This window comes from Musca autumnalis, unplaced genomic scaffold (assembly GCF_047663935.1).
Source record: "Musca autumnalis isolate F117 unplaced genomic scaffold, ASM4766393v1 scaffold_349, whole genome shotgun sequence".
NCBI lineage: Eukaryota > Metazoa > Arthropoda > Insecta > Diptera > Muscidae > Musca > Musca autumnalis.
Genome location: NW_027411921.1, coordinates 47,186 through 66,392, shown reverse-complemented (window position 1 = coordinate 66,392; position 19,207 = coordinate 47,186). Strand labels below are relative to the sequence as shown.

At 39.2% G+C, this 19,207-nt stretch overlaps 1 protein-coding gene across 4 annotated transcripts in view; it reads right to left on the bottom strand.

Moving 5' to 3' along the window:
* Positions 1 to 18,621, bottom strand: part of LOC141400526 (glutamate [NMDA] receptor subunit 1-like) — a 33,314-nt gene extending 14,693 nt beyond the window's left edge. Inside the window, exon 1 of one of the 4 annotated variants that reach the window (XM_073979728.1) lies at positions 18,458 to 18,621. The gene's annotated coding sequence lies outside the window, so the exon portion shown is untranslated. Of the gene's footprint in view, positions 1 to 17,887; positions 18,083 to 18,347 lie in introns of those variants that run through there. The other 3 variants (XM_073979727.1, XM_073979729.1, XM_073979730.1) reach the window with 3 other exon arrangements.
* Positions 18,622 to 19,207: the final 586 nt, after the last annotated feature.

Below are 19,207 nucleotides of genomic sequence, written 5' to 3'. Positions count from 1 at the left end.
AAGGCCACCGTTGGGGTCTTCTATGGAATAGAAGTCCACCGTTGGGGTCTTCTATGGAATAGAAGTCCACCGTTGGGGTCTTCTAAAGAATAGAAGGCCACCGTTGGGGTCTTCTATAGAATAGAAGGCCACCGTTGGGGTCTTCTATAGAATAGAAGACCACCATAGGAGTCTTCTATAGAATAGAAGACCTCCCCAGGAGTCTTGTATAGAATAGAAGACCACCGTATGGGTCTTCTGTAGAACAGAAGACCACCGTAGGAGCCTTCTATAGAATAGAAGGCCAATGTAGGGGTCTTCTATAGAATAGAAGACAACCGTAGGAGTCTTCTATAGAATAGAAGGCCACCGTAGGAGTCTTTTATAGAATAGAAGACCACCGTAGGGGTCTTCTATAAAATAGAAGGCCACCGTAGGAGTCTTTTATAGAATAGAAGGCCACCGTAGGAATCTTCTATAGAATAGAAGGCCACCGTAGGAGTCTTTTATAGAATAGAAGACCACCGTAGGAGTCTTCTATAGAATAGAAGACCACCGTAGGGGTCTTATATAGAATAGAAGGCCACCGTAGAGGTCTTCTATAGAATAGAAGACCACCGTAGGGGTCACCGTAGGGGTCTTCAATAGAATAGAAGACCAACGTAGGGGTCTTCTATAGAATAGAAGACCACCGTAGGCGTCTTTAATAGAATAGAAGACCACCGTAGGGGTCTTCTATAGAATAAAAGACCACCGTAGGAGTCTTCTATAGAATAGAAGGCCACCGTAGGGGTCTTCTATAGAATAGCAGACCACCGTAGGGGTCTTCTATAGAACAGAAGACCACCGTAGGAGCCTTCTATAGAATAGAAGACCACCGTAGGGGTCTTCTATAGAATAGAAGGCCAATGTAGGGGTCTTCTATAGAATAGAAGACAACCGTAGGAGTCTTCTATAGAATAGAAGGCCACCGTAGGGGTCTTCTATAGAATAGAAGGCCACCGTAGGGGTCTTCTATAGAATAGCAGACCACCGTAGGGGTCTTCTATAGAATAGCAGACCACCGTAGGGGTCTTATATAGAGTAAAAGACCACCGTAGGGGTCTTCTATAGAATAGAAGGCTACCGTAGGGGTCTTCTATAGAATAGAAGACTACCGTAGGGGTCTTCTATAGAATAGAAGACTACCGTAGGGGTCTTCTATAGAATAGAAGACTACCGTAGGGGTCTTCTATAGAATAGAAGACTACCGTAGGGGTCTTCTATAGAATAGAAGACTACCGTAGGGGTCTTCTATAGAATAGAAGACTACCGTAGGGGTCTTCTATAGAATAGAAGACTACCGTAGGGGTCTTCTATAGAATAGAAGACTACCGTAGGGGTCTTCTATAGAATAGAAGACTACCGTAGGGGTCCTCTATAGAATGGAAAAACGTAGTCTATAGAAAAGAAAAACTCCGTAAGGGTCTTCTATAGTAGAGAAGAACTCCGTAGGAGTCTTTTATAGAATATAATACCACTGTAGGAGTCTTCTATAGAATTGAACCACTGTAGGAACCTGTAGGCTTCTGTAGGTCTTCCAAAAATCCCGCATGGGTATTTTATAGCATAGAAGGGGTCTTCAATAGAATAGAAGATCTCCTCAGTGGTCTTCTTTAGAATAGAAGACCTACGTTGTGGTCTTCTTTGGAATAGAGGACCTTCGTAGTTATCTTCCTTAGAATATAAAAACCACCGTGAAGGCCTTTTATCGAATAGAGGACCTCCGAATGGTCTTCTATAAAATAGAAGGCCTCCTATGGAGTCTTGTATAGAAAAGAAGGCCACCGTATGGGATCTTCTTTACAATAAAAGACCGCCATGTAGTTGTCCTCAATAGAATATAAGACCTCTGTTAGGGGTCCTTTATAGAATGATAATGTAAGGAGGTATTGGCTGACCCACCCAAAAAAATATTGTTGTATTCAGGATCACAACTTTCGACTACCTTCGATAAAAATTTCAAACAGCTGTGTACACTGGACATTTTAAATGATTACCGTGGGATTTTTTAAAGCTTTATGTCAGGAAGTATGGAGACTTGAATGTGCATGAAAATAAAATCGATTTTGAAAAACTATCACCAATACACACATTCTCTCACGTATAACAGTTGGTAAAAATGATTTTGAAGGATATATATTGTAGACCATTTTCTCAGGATCTAGAAAAGATATGAGCATACGAAAAATTAAAAAAAAAAATTGAGAAAAAGGAAATTTTTTGAAAAAAAGATTTTCCAGGATTTTTTATGGAAAACCTTGAGGGGCCCCTATGCGAAATTTATGCCGCGTACAAACAGGAAGCGAGCACAGCTATATAGTGCATTAAGTCCGCTATTAGAAAGTAATAATTTGATTACAGGTCGATTTAGAAATTTTGAAATATCGACCGTTTATGAAAGAAGGCGAAATTTATGCCGCGTAAATTCCTTTTAATAGCAAATAATGACACATTCCAAAACACCGTCCCACAAAATGTGTCAACCACGACGTACACGACACAGTGTAAGCAGAACAACCACAAAATGTGAATAATATCCAGAAAATAAAAAAAATTTCTTTTGAATTTTGCATAGAATATTGTGTGTGTGAAGTAGAAATAAAAAACCAACAACAACAGCAAAAATAAATAAAATAAATTAGCAAATAAACCGAAAGTGAAAAAAAATTAAAACAAAACAAAAAATAAAGTGTTGAACAAATAAATAAATCATTACTAAAACAACGGCAACGACGACTAAGTCCACAATCAACAACAACCTACCTGATCTTATCATAAACCTACGGCATCAACAGCGGAACTAAACTTATTTGCCGTTTGCCGCCAAAAACAAATCACCAAAACAGCAGAACGAGTCATAACTCTCTTAGGGAGTTCATTGTTTAACTTTTTGTACAACAATTTATGGTAAGTCGACAAGTTATGCCGATCTTCTCTAGATCTTCTTACAAAAGAAAGGATTTTTAATATGGAAATAAAGTTTTTGTTATGGTGTGAATATGAAAATGAAAACGAATGGAAAACAAATCATAAAAGGCGAAGCACATGAAACACAGGGTGTGTTCGACCTAAATCAAATGTGGGTCGTCCGTTCAAAAATGTTTCATGCAGTGTATGTACTTTAAGGGCTGTTCTAGAATCGTCTTATATTTTTACCACCGTTGTTTGATCCTGTTTATAATGATTTCAAGGTCGAGGTCAATGTCATTCTTCTTGAGATTATGGTCCAAAAACTCTTAAAGAACGATGGTCATCATCAAACAACTGCACACAATTTCCCATGATATGGGACCTACTTTTTATAGCCGAATCCGAACATCGTATTTAAAGACACCACTTTTAGAAAAGTTTAACATGGTTGTACTACTCAGGAAATGTCGCCTATTTTTGCCACCGCAAATTTGCAAATTTGATGTTGCCTGACTTGGCAACGGACATACAGTTGCACCACTGTGACATTCACGAATGGCCATCGCTGTTCTAAAATACCTGTCGCGACCAGCTAAAATAAGTTATTTATCGTATACATATCCCCGATTAATAGATGTACTCCAGGTTATAGGAACAATATTATACCGTTTTTGAAAGGTCATAACGGACTGGTCTTTGGGTCCTAGGTAAAGTTTTTTTACATTTTGAACGGTCAATGTCGACATCCGTACCAGAATTTGCGGAGAGTCCCTTGGAAAGGGTCTTTAGAAGCAGCCTTTTCCTTGGAAAGGGTCTTCAGAAGCAGCCTTTCCCTTGGAAAGGGTCTTTAGAAGCAGCCTTTCCCTTGGAAAGGGTCTTCAGAAGCAATCTTTCCATTGGAAAGGGTCTTAAGAACCATCATTTCCCTTGGAAAAGGTCTTCAGAAGCATCCCTTCCCTTGGAAAGGACCTTCAGAAGCACCCTTTCCCTTGGAAAGTGTCTTTAGGAACACCGTTTCCATTAGAAAATGTCTTTAGAAGCACCCTTTCCCTTGGAAAAGGGTTTTTGGAAGCACCCTTTCCCTTGGAATAGGGTCTTTAGAAGCAGACTTTCCCTTGGAAAGGGTCTTCAGAAGCAGCCTTTCCCTTGGAAAGGGTCTTCAGAAGCAGCCTTTCCCTTGGAATGGGTCTTCAGAAGCTATCTTTTCCTCGGAAAGGGTCTTTAGAAGCACCCTTTCCCTTAGAAAGGGTCTTCAGAAGCACCCATTCTCTTGGAAATGGTCTTTGGAAGGCCTCTTTCCCTTGGAAAGTGTCTTTAGAAGCACCGTTTCCCTTAGAAAGTGTCTTTAAAAGCACCCTTTTCCTTTGAAAGAATCTTTAGAAGCACCCTTTCCATTGGAAACGGTCTTCAAAAGCACCCATTTTCTTGGAAAGGGATTTTAGAATCTCCCTTTCCCTTGGAAAGGGTTTTCAGAAGCATCCCTTCCCTTGGAAAGGGCCTTCAGAAGCCTCCTTTCCTTTGGAAAGAATCTTTATAAGCACCCTTTCCCTTGGAAAGGGTCTTCAGAAGCATCCTTTCCCTTGGAAAGGGTTTTCAGAAGCATTCCTTCTCTTGGAAAGGGCCTTCAGAAGCATCCTTTCCCTTGGAAAGGGTTTTCAGAAGCATCCCTTCCCTTGGAAAGGGCCTTCAGAAGCACCCTTTCCCTTGGAAAGTGTCTTTAGAAGCACCATTTCCCTTAGAAAGTGTCTTTAGAAGCACCCTTTCCCTTGGAAAGGGTCTTAAGAAGCCCCCTTTCCTTTGGAAAGAATCTTTAGAAGCACCCTTTCTCTTGGAAAGGGTCTTTAGAAGCACCCTTTTTCTTGGAAAGGGTTTTTAGAAGCACCATTTTCCTTGGAAAAGGTCTTCAGAAGCATCCTTTTTCTTGGAAAGGGTTTTAAGAAGCACCCTTTTTCTTGGAAAGGGTTTTAAGAATCACCCTTTTTCTTGGAAAGGGTTTTAAGAAACACCCTTTTTCTTGGAAAGGGTTTTAAGAAGCACCCTTTCCCTTGGAAAAATGTTTTAGAAGCATCCTTTCCCTTGGGAAGGGTCTTAAGAAGCACCATTTCCCTTGGAAAGGGTCTTTAGAAGCACTCATTTTCTCGGAAAGGGTTTTTACAAGCATCCTTTTTCTTGGAAAGGGTCTTCAGAAGCTTCCTTTTCCTTGGAAAGGGTCTTTAGAAGCACCTATTCCTTTGAAAAACCTAGCATGTCTGACCGTTACAAACGCTTTGCTCAGATCCAATGCTACCATCACTGTTCTGTGGCACGGTTTGTCCAGGTTGGGTCCTCTGCCAATATATCTAGAAATGGCGTTCAGTGCTGTTGTGGTAATATGCTGCTTCCGGAACCTGTGTTGATGATCCGCAACCGGATAACACGCTCTGATGCTGGAGAGGTGTAACGCCTCGAGTATCTTTGCTACTGGGGATAGAAGTGAGAACAGCCTGTGTGATTCATTTTTGCAGGCATCCTTGCCATGATTCAGCATCGGGACCAACCTACCCATCTTCCAGGCTTTGGGAACTATTAGGGTGGCTAGCGATAGCTTGATGTCCTTACTAAAATACTCGACTCCCGGATCATCAGGCTGTTTTAGCATCACCATTGAAATTCCGTTAGGTCCAAGCGCTTTGGATGATTTTGCGCCTCGGATAACATTTGCAACATCACCGATCGTAAATTGTGGTGGTTACTCCTCGGATGGAAGGGATCGCAAACGACGTAAAACACTTCTCTTCACCCGGTTGCTATAGGGGTGCTCGATAAATTGCCGGCAAAAATAGCCCGTGCACCTCTTGGAATCTGTCATCTCCACGCTGTCAAACATGACAGATGTCCGATCATTCCTCCTACTAGGGTTGGATAGCACCTTAACCGTTGTCCACAATTTACTACAGCAATGTTGCAGCACTTCAGATGCTCTAACCACTTTTTCCGCTTGTGTTCAACGACTAACCTATTGACTTCCACTTTCAGCTCTCTGACTCTGGGGTCATTAGGGTTCGCGCGGCTCATCACGCTCATTTGCTAATCCCGTCGCCTCTGCTGTGGAAACTAGGTCTTATTTCAGGTATTTGACCGGCAGGAATATGGCGAGCGACTGCAGCAGTGATGATGTGTCGGAAATTCCTCTCTGCTACCCGAACATCAAAGCGATTGGGCAGTTCTCTGAAACGCTGTTTGGTGAATTCCCTGAATCCTTGCCACTTAGCTCTGTCATGGTTAACGACGTTCAGAGGTTATGAAGTCGGGTGGTCTATTGATGGAGATGGTACTAGGTTTCGCTGGTGCCCTTATATGTCTGATGATATACTTATATAATTGTTCCTACAAACATCCCAAAAAAGACAAGAGAACTCCCAGTAAAACTTCGTATCATTATTCGATACTAAAACTTTAACAGAGAAATCTTTTGGGCACAGTTTGTTCCTCAGATTACCATGTTTCCTTTAAAAGTGGTGGTCTTTTTGGTGGCCTTAAAGTCCCAGTCAATTAAAAAAAAAGGATTTTCAACGTTCCATTTCAATATGATCCACCTGAACCACAAGTACTTAGAGACACAAGTTCGATAACAAACATTTTATACGTAATCTCTTCTTTTGTGATCTTGTTTTGTCGGTTGTTGTTCGAAGGGGAGATTTCATGCTGAATACCTCCATATTTCATCTACAATTAAAAGCAATTGAACTTTGCCAGTGGATGCTCTTCTATTTGTTGTGACTGTTTTTTTATCAAGAGGGGGGCTTGTGGAGATCGTTATGTTTGTCCTATTGAACTTGCGCTTATTGAGGTACTGATTATATCATATTTTGCGTGTTTCTTACTTATGCTTGCGTTTATTGTATGTAGATAGATATGTACGTACATTGACCATGAAATGTATGTCAAGTTTATGGTTTTATTCATTCAGTTTAACATTCCATTAGCTTTTGTACCCTGCGAACTAATTCCCCATAAAGAAGAGCATTTTAAAATGGGAATGGGAAGTAAGTGAAGGAGAGTAGAAAAGTATTTTTACAAGAAAAGGGAAAATACAAAATGAATTTGTATAGATATCATTCAAAGTTGTTCAGAAGAGACCCAACATAAAATAAGGCCAAATCTATTCCATTGATTTAGCCAGAATCTTCTGGAAGTTGCTCTAGATACCTTTTGAACGAGGTAAGTTGATCCAAATTATGTGAAGCCCTATATATATCATGTTCGATCTTAGGGTATTTAACTGACGTATAACAGTACTTTTCCTCTTTTCTGTATCTGCTCTGTACACACGAAAAAGTATCATTCATTCCGTGTGGAATTTATAACAATTAAATGATATTTAATACCCTTTAGAAGAATGTTGAGAGAGAAGTGAGGGGATATAGAAAATCACAATTAATTGAATGAATATCAGATTCTGAATGGAGATTGGCCCCCACCAGTTGAATCAATTGAAATTGATTGATTCATAATATCCATTGAACTTCTGAACTGGACGTAAGCAAAAAGGTCACACAATTACAACTGTAGATTAATTGTCCGCTGATATCGCAATGATATTTCTCCAAGAAAGAACGAACAAATAAAAATGAAAGACAGAAATCGTTTAATTATTCATGATTTCGTTCAATATACACCTTGACCTTCAACTCTGTGATTAGATAAGTAATTGAAAGTCAAACACATACAAACTCACAGCGCAAATGTTGTAAACAAATTGCGGTTGTCGATGATGATCGTAATTAATGGAGAATGATTAATATTGCTCAAGAGAAAGAAGGGAAAACAACAGAATAAAGGTCTACATCGTGTTGACTTGATTTGAAAATTAAAATAAGTAGAAAAGAATCGGTAGGCTTTGTCGGCAGCTAAATATCCTCAACCTGTGAATGTATAAAAAACAAGTAAACAAGTAAAAAAGTATCAGTCGACTTTGCCGACAGAGATATACCCTCAGCCTGTGTGGAGCTCAAAAATTTGCGGGGATATCGATAGACATGTCTTTTTTACCATACTAGGCTACGAAAAACATAATATCACTGTAAACAGGGCCACTAGGAAAACCTTCGGTAAAAATGTGCAAAGGATCCTCGAACAGACCCTTAAACACCCCAAAATGTTGAATATTTGTGTGGGTGGTACCCCAAGTATTGGACAGATAGGAAGCAAATTTTAACATGACAATATTTAGAGGTCCAAATTTTGGACCAAATCAGTTGCTACGTTTATTAGATATCGCGCGTACCATTTTAGCGCATATATTCGAACTTTTGTGGGGGAGGTACCAGAAGGAGAGGACCTATAAGCACCACCTTCGAATTACATCTAATATTTGAACAAATATTACGATATCCAAAGTATGGACGAACGCAGTATTCGGTTCGAGCTCTCCAGGCCATAGGGGTTTTTTGCAACTTTCAGACTGTTTTCTCAAGAAGTATGGACTTGCCCCTGAAAAAACTTTTACTGTCGCAATTGAAGCAGCGAATGCATGTTGCTTCAACAAAACTCAAAGTGATTCGAGAGCAGGTCTTAAAGTGAATTTATCCAAAATGTTGTGTGGGAGGTACCCAAAGGAGTGGACAAATATAGTCCATATTTGAAACTGATCTATATTTGGCAGATATATTAGGATGTGTAAAGTATGGACCAAATCGGTCACTCCCATCAAGAGTTATCGTGCGCACAATTTTTCCGAACATTTTTGAACTTTTGTGGGGGAGGTACCTGAAGGAGTGGGCCGATATGGTTTATCTTCGAACTTAAACTAAGTTTGGACACAATATTACGAAGGCCAAATTTTGGACGGAATCGGCATATCCGTTCGAGAATTATGTTGCGCTCCAACCACTACACATGGTGTCATAGGGGTTTTTTCAACTCTCAGGCTATGTTCTCAGGAAGTATGGACTTGCTCCTGATGAAATTGGTACTAACGTATGGGGGACGGTGAACACAAGTTGTTACAACAAAAATCAAAGAGATTCGAGAGCAGGTCCTAAACTGCACTTTTCCAAAATTGTGTGTGGGAGTTACCCGAAGGAGTGGGCCGATTGAGTCAATATTGAAACCTCATCCAAGGCTAGTAGAAATTTCACGATGTACAAAGTATGGACCAAATCGGTAACTCCCTTCAAGAGTTACCGTGCGCAAAAATTTTCCGAACATTTTCGAACTTTTGTGGGGGAGGTACCGGAAGGAGTGGGCCGATATAACCCATCATCTAACTTAAACTAAGTTTGGACAAAATATTACGAAAGCCAAATTTTTGACCGAATCGGTTGATCCGTTCGAGAGTTATCGTGCGCACCAGCCAGCCAGACAGACAGACGGACATGCTGAGGGTATAAAAAGTGTTAAGTTCGGCCAGGCCGAACTTTTTATACCCTCCACCATAAAATAATTATTTTCTTTCCTGTCTACAATTTTAGGTGACCACTGATACCTAAATAAGGTAAAAAAGTCATACAAAATGTATTCAATCGGTCAGGAACCTTATATGGGGTTAAATCAAAGTGTGGACCTATGTTTTTGGTGTCGACTTACAAATAGTTCGGTCGAAAATTGTAGCTAAAATCTTCAAACTACCGAAAATTTGGAGGTACCGCTATATGGGGGCTATACCAAAACATGGACCTATGTCGACAGTTTTTAGTGGAGATATTTTGTGATCACTAGGAACCTCAACTGTCAAATTACAGGTATTTCGGTGAACAATTTTAGTTAAAATCCTCAAAATACTAAAAATCGGGAGGTACCGTTTTATGGGGGCTTTACCAAAACATGGACCTATGTTGACAGTTTTAGATGGAGCTGTTTTATGATTACTAGGAACCTCAACTTTTAAATTACAGGTAGTTGGACCTATGTCGACAGTTTTTAGTGGAGATGTTTTGTGTTCACAAGGAACTTCAACTTCAACTGTCAAATTAAAGGTAGTTCGGTCTAAAATTTTAGCTAAAATCCTCAAAATACCAAAAATCGGGAGGTACCATTATATGGGGGCTATACCAAAACATTGTCCTCTGTTGACAGTGCTTAGTGGAGATGTTTTGTGATTACTAGGAACCTTAACTGTCAAATTACAGGTAGTTCGGTGAAAAATTATAGTTAAAGTCCTCAAAATACCAAAAATCGGGAAGTACCGTTATATGGGGGCTTTACCAAAACATGGACCTATGTTGACAGTTTTAGATGGAGATGTTTTGTGATTAATAGGAACCTCAACTTTTAAATTACAGGTAGTTGGACCTATGGCGATAGTTTTTAGTGGAGATGTTTTGTGATCACTAGGAACTTCAACTGTCAAATTACAGGTAGTTTGGTCTAAACTTGTAGGTAAAATACTCAAAATACTCCAGTACGGTTGACCACATGTATCATAAATGCTCGAAAAATTGTCTGGAAGAGGCATTCTTCGACGACAAATAGCGTAGAAAATGTTAATTCAAATTTAAAACAAAGCGGTATAATATCTCAGCATTCCATTCTTTTATGCTTATTCGTGTTTGTTTCATGACTTGAGAACATGAAAAAAACTTTTTGACCTGACTATATAGACACTACATCAGTATAAAAGTCGGGGATATCATACCCCTTTGTGATAAATCTGAATTAACATTTTCTACGCTATTTGTCGTCGAAGAGGCATTCTTCCAGGCCTTTTTTGGAGCATTTATAATACATGTGGTAAACTGCGGTGGAGTTCTGAGCATGATTATGCCTGCCAGGATAGTTAAACAACGAAACTTGAGCCAAAATACCAAATATTTTCAATGACCTTTGTAGTCTATCGATCTTAATATTATTGCTCTCACTTGGTATTTGCTCTCAGACAATTTTCAAAGCTTAGGAAGGGTCTTAGGAAATCAAAAAAAAAAAAAACTCATTGAAATCAGGTTTATAAAAAAGTAGTGTTGGAATATTTCTTTATTTTATATGAAAGTTTTTGGTAAATTTTCCTGGTTGAGATTTGAACCCACGTACCTAATAAAGTGGGTCAAACATTTTGTAGGATTTACCGGAATGCTCCATTTTACTAAATTAAATGAAAAAACTGGGAAAAATTTGCGTAGGTAGTACCTTTTTTCAATTTTATTTAATTCAAACCTATTCAGCTGACCCAAAAAATGTAGCGCTTTTTGGTACATTTTTATTATAACAGGGATATTATCCGAAAATATGGCCACACCTTTATAATTTTTCATGCGAATGTTGGCATTATATAGGACTCTTAAAAGCTATATAGTATGGACCTGTAATCCAAACACAGCTGAAGAGACCTTAACATATAAAGAGAAGCATTTTCAAACCTATTCAGATGAGCGGGAGTGTGTTGCGGTGTTTTAGGAAACCCGACGGAGTGCACCGATATGTCCATTTTCGAACTTGATCTAAGTTTCGACAACATTTTTGAACCAAATCGGTAGATTTGTTCGAGAGTTATCATGCGCACCATCCAGACAGACTGACATGGAAAAATCGACTCTAAATGGTCGGAAACAGATTTCGTCCAAATATACTTGGGATCTAAAACCATTATTTCCATCAGGCACATTTTGCCCATATTACCCTCAGTAGTCTAAAGATACGCTATTAAAATTTCAACACGATTCGAGAGTGAGTAGGATGTACCTGAAGAAATAGACAATTAATGCATATTATGAGTTCTGACATTCGCTTTTAAGTATAGCGCTGGATTTGATAATACCCCTGTAACCTATAAGGGTTCTCGTTTTAAAGGTTAGACCTTTCACTACCTCTAGATCATGAAGATCCCTTTTGACATGCCTGGTTGGGGGAGGTCCAATCCACTATATTGTGATGTAGCTCTCAGAATAACATTATGAAAAGTATGAATATAGTTCCATCGCGCTGCACTTACTGCCTGATCTATCGCGTTATATACGGTCAACAAGTTTTTTTATCTGCACCTCAAGTGCTACCGGCTTGAGGATCTTGCTCCTATATCTATGCTTGTAGCAGATAGCTGCGGCATGCGCGGTCGACGGGAACATTTTGTCGAATGGTATCCCTAGAATCTTGGGGTAGTAAGTGACCGTAATTCTGTTGCCATTGACCAGCAACAGAACCGAGTGGCCGTTGACATTACGACGAATATTTTTAAATTCCTCACGCGGTAAATGTTCAGCATTTCAAAAATGACATTAGGTCGAATAATTATCGACATACGTAACGATCTCAATGCCGCCTGGAGGGGTAGGGATGAGGTTAAATCTTCGAGTTTTGTTCCTGAATTTCACATACGACTGATGCACGGTGGGACAGAATACCGATCTAGCGCGTCTAAAAACAAAAAATGGACTTGAAGAAACTGCGAAACATTTAAAATAGCAATGTCCGTTTGTCTGTCTGGTCGGCTGGTGCGCACGATAATTCTCGAACGGATGAAACGATTTGGTCTAAAATTTGGCCTTCGTAATATATTTTCCAAACTTAGTTTAAGTTCAAAGATGGGCCATATCGGTCCACTCCTTCAGGTTCCAGGATAACTCTTAAAGATAGTTGAGGTTACAATATGAACTCTATCGGTCCACTTCCTCGGCTACCTTCCAGTTAAAATTCCCGAAAAGTTCATTTTAGGACATGCTCTCGAATCGCTTGGATTTTTGTTGTAACAACTTGTATTTGCTGTTGCCATTACGGCAGTACAAGTTTTATTAGGGGCAAGTCCATACTTCCCGAGAAAATAGCTCGAAGTTTTAAAAAACTCCTATGGCACAAAGTGTAGTGGTTGGAGCGCACGATAGCTCTCGAACGGATGAACCAATTTGGTTCAAAATTTACTTACTTAGCTGGCCCATTACAGAACATTTGTTCCATAGACCGTACTAAGAATATATATCCAATTCTCTCTGTTTAGTGCTTCGCTTTCTGGAATACCGCGCCTCTTCATCTCTTCATTAACCTGTTTGTGCCATCTATTCTTTGGCCTGCCGCCATGTGGCCCGAATTTATACGTTTTTTTAGCGGGTTTATCATCGCTCATTCTTATATACATTCTCGATACGTTTAACTATATGGATGTCGTTGTATAGCAGATACAACTCGTGGTTCATACGACGTCGATATTCACCGTCAACGCAGATTGGTCCGTAGTTCATTCGAAGAATTTTTCTCTCTTATCTGCTTGCGCAAGTACCCAGGCTTCGGAACGGTACATCAGCACGGGTAGTATCAGTGTTTTGTAAAGCGTTATTTTTGTTTGACGAGTTGTGGTTTTGTTTTTAAAGTGCTTACTTAAGACAAAGTAGCATCTGTTGGTCAATACCATTCTTCTTTATATTTCACAACTGATGTCGTTTCTTGTGTTTACGGCGGTGCCGAGGTATACGAAGTCTTTTACTACCGCAAAATTATAGGAACCAACTTCAACAGTTGGTCCGATCTCAATGGACGCATTGCGCGTCGACCCCGTCAGCTTAGTCTTCTCGCCGTTTACCGCCAGACCCACTTTAGCAGATTCTCCTTCGACCTTCATAAAGGTATCAGTTATCTGATCGTCCCATGATGTCTATATCATCAGCATAAGCAAGTAAAATGTGGCTATTGGTGTAGATGTTGAAAAGATCATACGAAAGGCTGTCTCCATGCCTGAAACCTCTTGTGGCACAAAACTTTTCGGAGAGGTTCTTTCCTATTTTAACTGAAGATCTTGTGTCAGTTAGAGTCATTTTACAAAGCCGGATGAGCTTTGCGGGGATACCAAATTCAGACATGGCTTGGAATACCTTTGAACGTAGCGGTCTGTCGAATGTTGCTTTATAATCTACAAAAATGTGGTAGGCGTCTATCTGCATCTCTTGGGTCTTCTCCAGGATTTGCCGCAGGGTAAATATCTGGTGTTGGACTTGCTAGGTCTAAAGCCGCATTGGTATGGTCCAATTATTTCGTTGACTATGGGCTTTAGTCGTTCGCACAATATTCCTCACACTATCTTGTAGGCGATAGGGAGAAGACGTATTCCCCTATAGTTGGAGCATAAAGTCTTATATCCTTTCTTATGGACGGGACACAGGATGCTCAGGTTCCAATCGTGGGGTACGCGTTCTTCCTGCCAGATGGTGCTAACTAGCTGATGCATACACCTTATCTGCGTGTCGCCTCCGGTTTTGAACAGCTCGGCTGGTAAGCCACCGGCTCCTGCTGCCTTATTATTCTTCAGCCGGTTGGTTGCTGTTTTTACCTCATCTTGGCCGGGCGGTATACATTCTATACCATTTTCTGGGATTGGATCTGTGGTATCATCGTCGACGTCGCCACTATTGCATACCAACAGTTTGGAAAAATGCTCTTTCCATATCCTTAGCACACTATCCGTATCAGTTACCAGATTACCTTGCTGGTCTCTACAGAAGGATGTGTCAGTTCCAAGGCCATCAGTTTGATGGCAGAATTTTCGTACAATTTTCGGACTTCATTCTGTCTCCTGTGCATCTCGATTTGTTCACACTCCCGCTTTTCCATATCTTTCTTTTTCCTGCGGAAAAGACGTTTCTCCTCTCTCCTTTTCTCACGATACCTCTCTCGTGCGCTACGCGTTGCTACTGATTGTAAAGTAGCCCTATATGCCGCATTTTTCTCTCCGGTAGCAGCACGACACTCCTGGTCATACCATGAATTCCTTGGTGGAGGTCTCTGATATCCAAGTACTCATTTTGCGGCTGTTTGCATGGAGTGGGCAATGTTTTGCCATTGTGCTGATATGTTATCGGGACGAGGAGTTCTTTGAGTAAGCAGTTGGCAGTCTGTTGTGATTGCAGCTTACCGCTGTCCAACTTCCGTGTTGTGTCTTTTCGCACTTTGTTTGCTACGTTTAATCTGGTTCGTACCTTTGCTGCAACAAGGTAGTAGTCCGAGTCTATGTTTGCACTTCGGAACGACCGTAAATCCAACACGCTTGATGCATGTCTTCCATCTATCACAACGTGATCAATTTGATTTCTTTTTCTTTGATCTGGAGACAGCCAGGTGCCCTTATGAATATCGAGATGCTTAAATGTGGTACTGCTAACTACCATGTTTCTTGCAGCTGCAATGTCTATCAGCCTCATACCATTGTCAGGTGTTTCACTGTGGAGACTGAATTTTCCGACTGTTGGGCCAAAGATATTCTCATTTCCAATTTTAGCATTAAAATCGCTTAGTATAATTTTAATGTCATGGGCTGGGCAACGGTCATAAGTTTCTTCTAAGCGCTCGTAAAATATATCTTTGGTCTGTTCGTCCTTATCATCAGAGGGAGCATGAGCGCAAATAAAGCTGATGTTAAAGAATTGAGCTTTTAATCGAATTGCAGCGAGTCTTTCATTCACTGGGGTGAAGCTGGAGGCCAGATGTTTTAACCTCCGACCAACTACAAATCCGCAACCAAACTCATGCTTTGTGTCATGGCAGCTATAATACAGTGTGTCAACTTTAGGTGTTGCTGTGGCGCCTTTCCCGTTCCATCGTATTTCCTGTATGGCAGCAATGTCGGCTTTTCACTTTTCAAGTACATCTGCCAATGCGTAAACTGCACACGGTGCTCTTGAAACAATTTTAAATGGAAGGTGCTTACACCTCGGAAGTTTTTGCGGATTCTGAAACTACAATGTTCATAGATGAGAAAAATCAAAAAACAAAAAAATCGCCGGAGCGCTTTTAAATAAATCGTGATTTAAGTTGAAATTTTTAGGGGTTGTTTAGATTTTCACGATTTTGCTTAGAAACCGCAAGTCCTATCAAAAAGGGACTAAAGAAAGTGTTGTAGCTATGAAAATTCTCTACAAGATCGAACTTAATGGTATTTTCGTTGTTTTTACCATTTTTGAGTTATAGAAGTTCAAATTGGGACAATGCACTGACTGTATCGCCCCCTTACAAAACAATGTCATGAAGGGTGCGCCTTAACTAACTTTTGATGAAAACCGCTTACACAGGGAAAGTTTTTGTGAATTCTGAAACAGCAGTGTTCATAGATGAGAAAAATCCAAAAACAATAAAAAATCGCTGTAGGGATTTTTAAATAAATCGCGGTCAAAATTCACATTTTTGGGTGTTTTTTTGGTTTTCACGATTTTGCTTGGAAACCGCAAAGCCAATCGAAATGGAACTAAAGAAAATGTTGTAGCTGTGAAAATTTTCTATAGGATTGACGTTTATCATTTGTCCCCAACCTGTACCATTTTTGAGATAATGAAGGTCAGTTTACATTTTTAGGTTTTTTTTTGTTAGGGTTTCGCGATTTTGCTTGAATACGGTAAGTCTTATCGATATGGGACCTGAGAAAATCTTAAAGCTGTGAAAATTCTCTACAAGACTGGCTTAAGTAACTCATCCTAAGTTGTAACATTTGTTTTAGATATATAAGTTTAAGTTGCGAATTTGCAGTCATGACATTGTTTTATAAAGGGGCGATACAGAATTGAATTGAATTAGAATTGTCCCAATTTGAACTTCTATATCTCAAAAACGGTAAAACCGCCGAATACCATAAAGGTCAATCTTGTAGAGAATTTTCATAGCTACAACATTTTCTTTTGTCCCTTTTTGATAGGACTTGCGGTTTCTAAGCAAAATCGTGAAAACCTAAACAACCCCTAAAAATGTCAACTTAAATCGCGATTTATTTAAAAAGCGCTCCGGCGATTTTTTTTTGTTTTTTGATTTTTCTCATCTATAAACATTGTAGTTTCAGAATCCGCAAAAACTTCCGAGGTGTAAGCACCTTCCATTTAAAATTGTTTCAAGAGCACCGTGTGCACCTTCTCCATAAAGTGCGAACATTCGCACCTTTGCGGGGTTCGTCAACTTTAGAGGGGTTTGTTTTTCTTTTCTTTCGTGTTTTCATAGTAGGCGTTTTTTTCTAGGGGAGGGTTACTAACCCGACGCCTAAACCCAAGTTTTTAACGTTCTTATGCGTGAACGCGCGGCAAATGTTAGCTCACTACCTTTAACGGGTGTTAAAGGTAGTTCCCCAGGTGACACCACGGGGACGTCCGTGTCCACCTGAGATGAAAGAGGGACCAAAATAAATCCTGGGCTTTGCCATGTTAAAGCCGGTCAGGACGGTTCCTTGGTATCTTCCATCCCCTATGTTATTTCATAGATTTTGTTAATTTTTTTTTCCGAAAATTCTTAACAGCTGCTCCAATAGCATTAATTCCAATGAATATCTGCGATTTGCTTCACATAGTGGTGCGTATACATATTATTTTTTTAGGTTATGGAGCGTATACACATTATGAATGCATTCATCTAAACATACATCACGTCTACGCACTTATGGCACTTTCATTGCTATTATAACGGAATACATACAAAATATAAGTACATACATAGCTTATTCTCTGAACGTAAACTAGATTGTCTTTATTGCCATTGACTCAATTTGTTGTTGTAAGCAAAATTCCCAACTGAGATTAAAGCAAAATGAGTTTATTACTCTTTCAAAAGAAACAGAAAACACAATTCCATTCATGAGAATTATTGACAACTCCATGGGGGAAATGAAATTGAATTAAATGCCTTGAGGGATGTCTTCGGAGGATGTGAAAACAAATACATACACACACCCTGCTTCATTATCATCATGATAATGATAATAAATTATGTTTGGTCTTTTGCTTTCTACTGTTTGCCTTTTTAATTTCATTTCTTTTTATTAATTTATTTTTTGTTTCGTTTCTTTCACAAAATGCCTGCCAGACACATAAATGTCCTTGTGCGGCGTAGACAAGAAGACGCAAGGTTGTGCCGTTTTTTGTTTACCCAGCTGATTTTATGATAAAAATTTGTTTAGAAAATGGTTATGCTAAAAGGAAAGTCCTTTTTTTGCGTTTTTTTCACAAAGGTTTTCCCAAATGTTGTGTGTGTATCTATGGTTAAGTAGGGCGTTAAATGAAATTGCTCTACACTTGGCTATTTGACGTACTCCTGTTTCACATAAGCTCCCAGTTTCCGTGTTTGTTGTTGTTACTGATGGGTGGGAGGATGTAAAAATGTTTGTTTCCTCTACGAGTACCACCAAGCATCTCTTCGTTGTTATTTCCTTTACTTGGTGTGGAGCAACATTTGCCATTGAAGTATCACACGACAGATGATTCGTTTCGTTTTCATTGACAATAGAACGTTGTAGGAGGAGGAGGAGGATAGGAGATAAAGACGACGACGATGATGCCAACAATTCTTTTGCAAGTGAAGAAAAAACAACTGAATTAATGTGTTAAATAGAATTTAAGAAGGGAAACATTTAGTTTTCCCTTTTTTGGGTGTGTTAAAATGTAATAGAGAAAATTTAATAAAAAAACTCTTCATGTAATCCTCTTTTGATAAAAAATGAAAAAAAAAACATTTGTACTTTTTACATCTTTAAGAACCACAATTTTCAATACTTTTTTAATATAATTCATTCATTCTTTGTTTCAATTCTTTGGCTTCAGTAATTAAAATATTAATTACACATTTTTTTTAATTTTTCATTCACTTTCACTTGTATAATTACATTTCTTTACCACTTGAATATTTGAAATCTTTTTTCTGGAAATATTTTAAAAAATTTCTTTTCTTATTTAATCGCACTTTTTTTCTTGTAATTTAATTTAGTTTTGCATTATTTAAAAAAAAATTTTAGGTTTTTTTCAATAGTCGCGTATCTTTGTGCGTCAATGTATACACGTTAAATACCGTTAGAATACTGAAAAAGTCCTTTTTTCTGATAAGCAATCCAGCATCCTTTTTCTTGGTAATCCTTGCTAAAGAAAACTTTCAATTTTTAAAAGCTTTATCTTAAGGAACTTTTAAAATCTATTCAACAATTTAAGCTCTACATAACATATGTTTTGATGCTCCCTTCATTTTACTCTCTTTTTCGAGCAGTGTTGCCATTTTAGCGTTTTTATACACTCAGCATTTATGCTAACGAGGGTATATACGAAATAATGGTTTTAGACCCAATGTATGTTTGGACGAATTCGACAATTTGGAGTCGATTCAGCCATGTCCGTCCGTCTGTCTCTCTGGCTGGCTGGAGCGCACGATAACTCTAAAAGGATCAACCGAAATTTGGTCCAAATTTTGGCTTTCGTAATATTTTATCCAAACTTTTATCAAGTTCGAAGATGAGCCATATCGATCCACTCCTTCCGGTACCTCCCCCCAAAAGTTCGGAAATGTTCGGAAAACTCTTAAAGGGAGTAACCGATTTGGTCCATACTTTGCACATTGTGAAATTTCTACCAGACATAGATGAGGT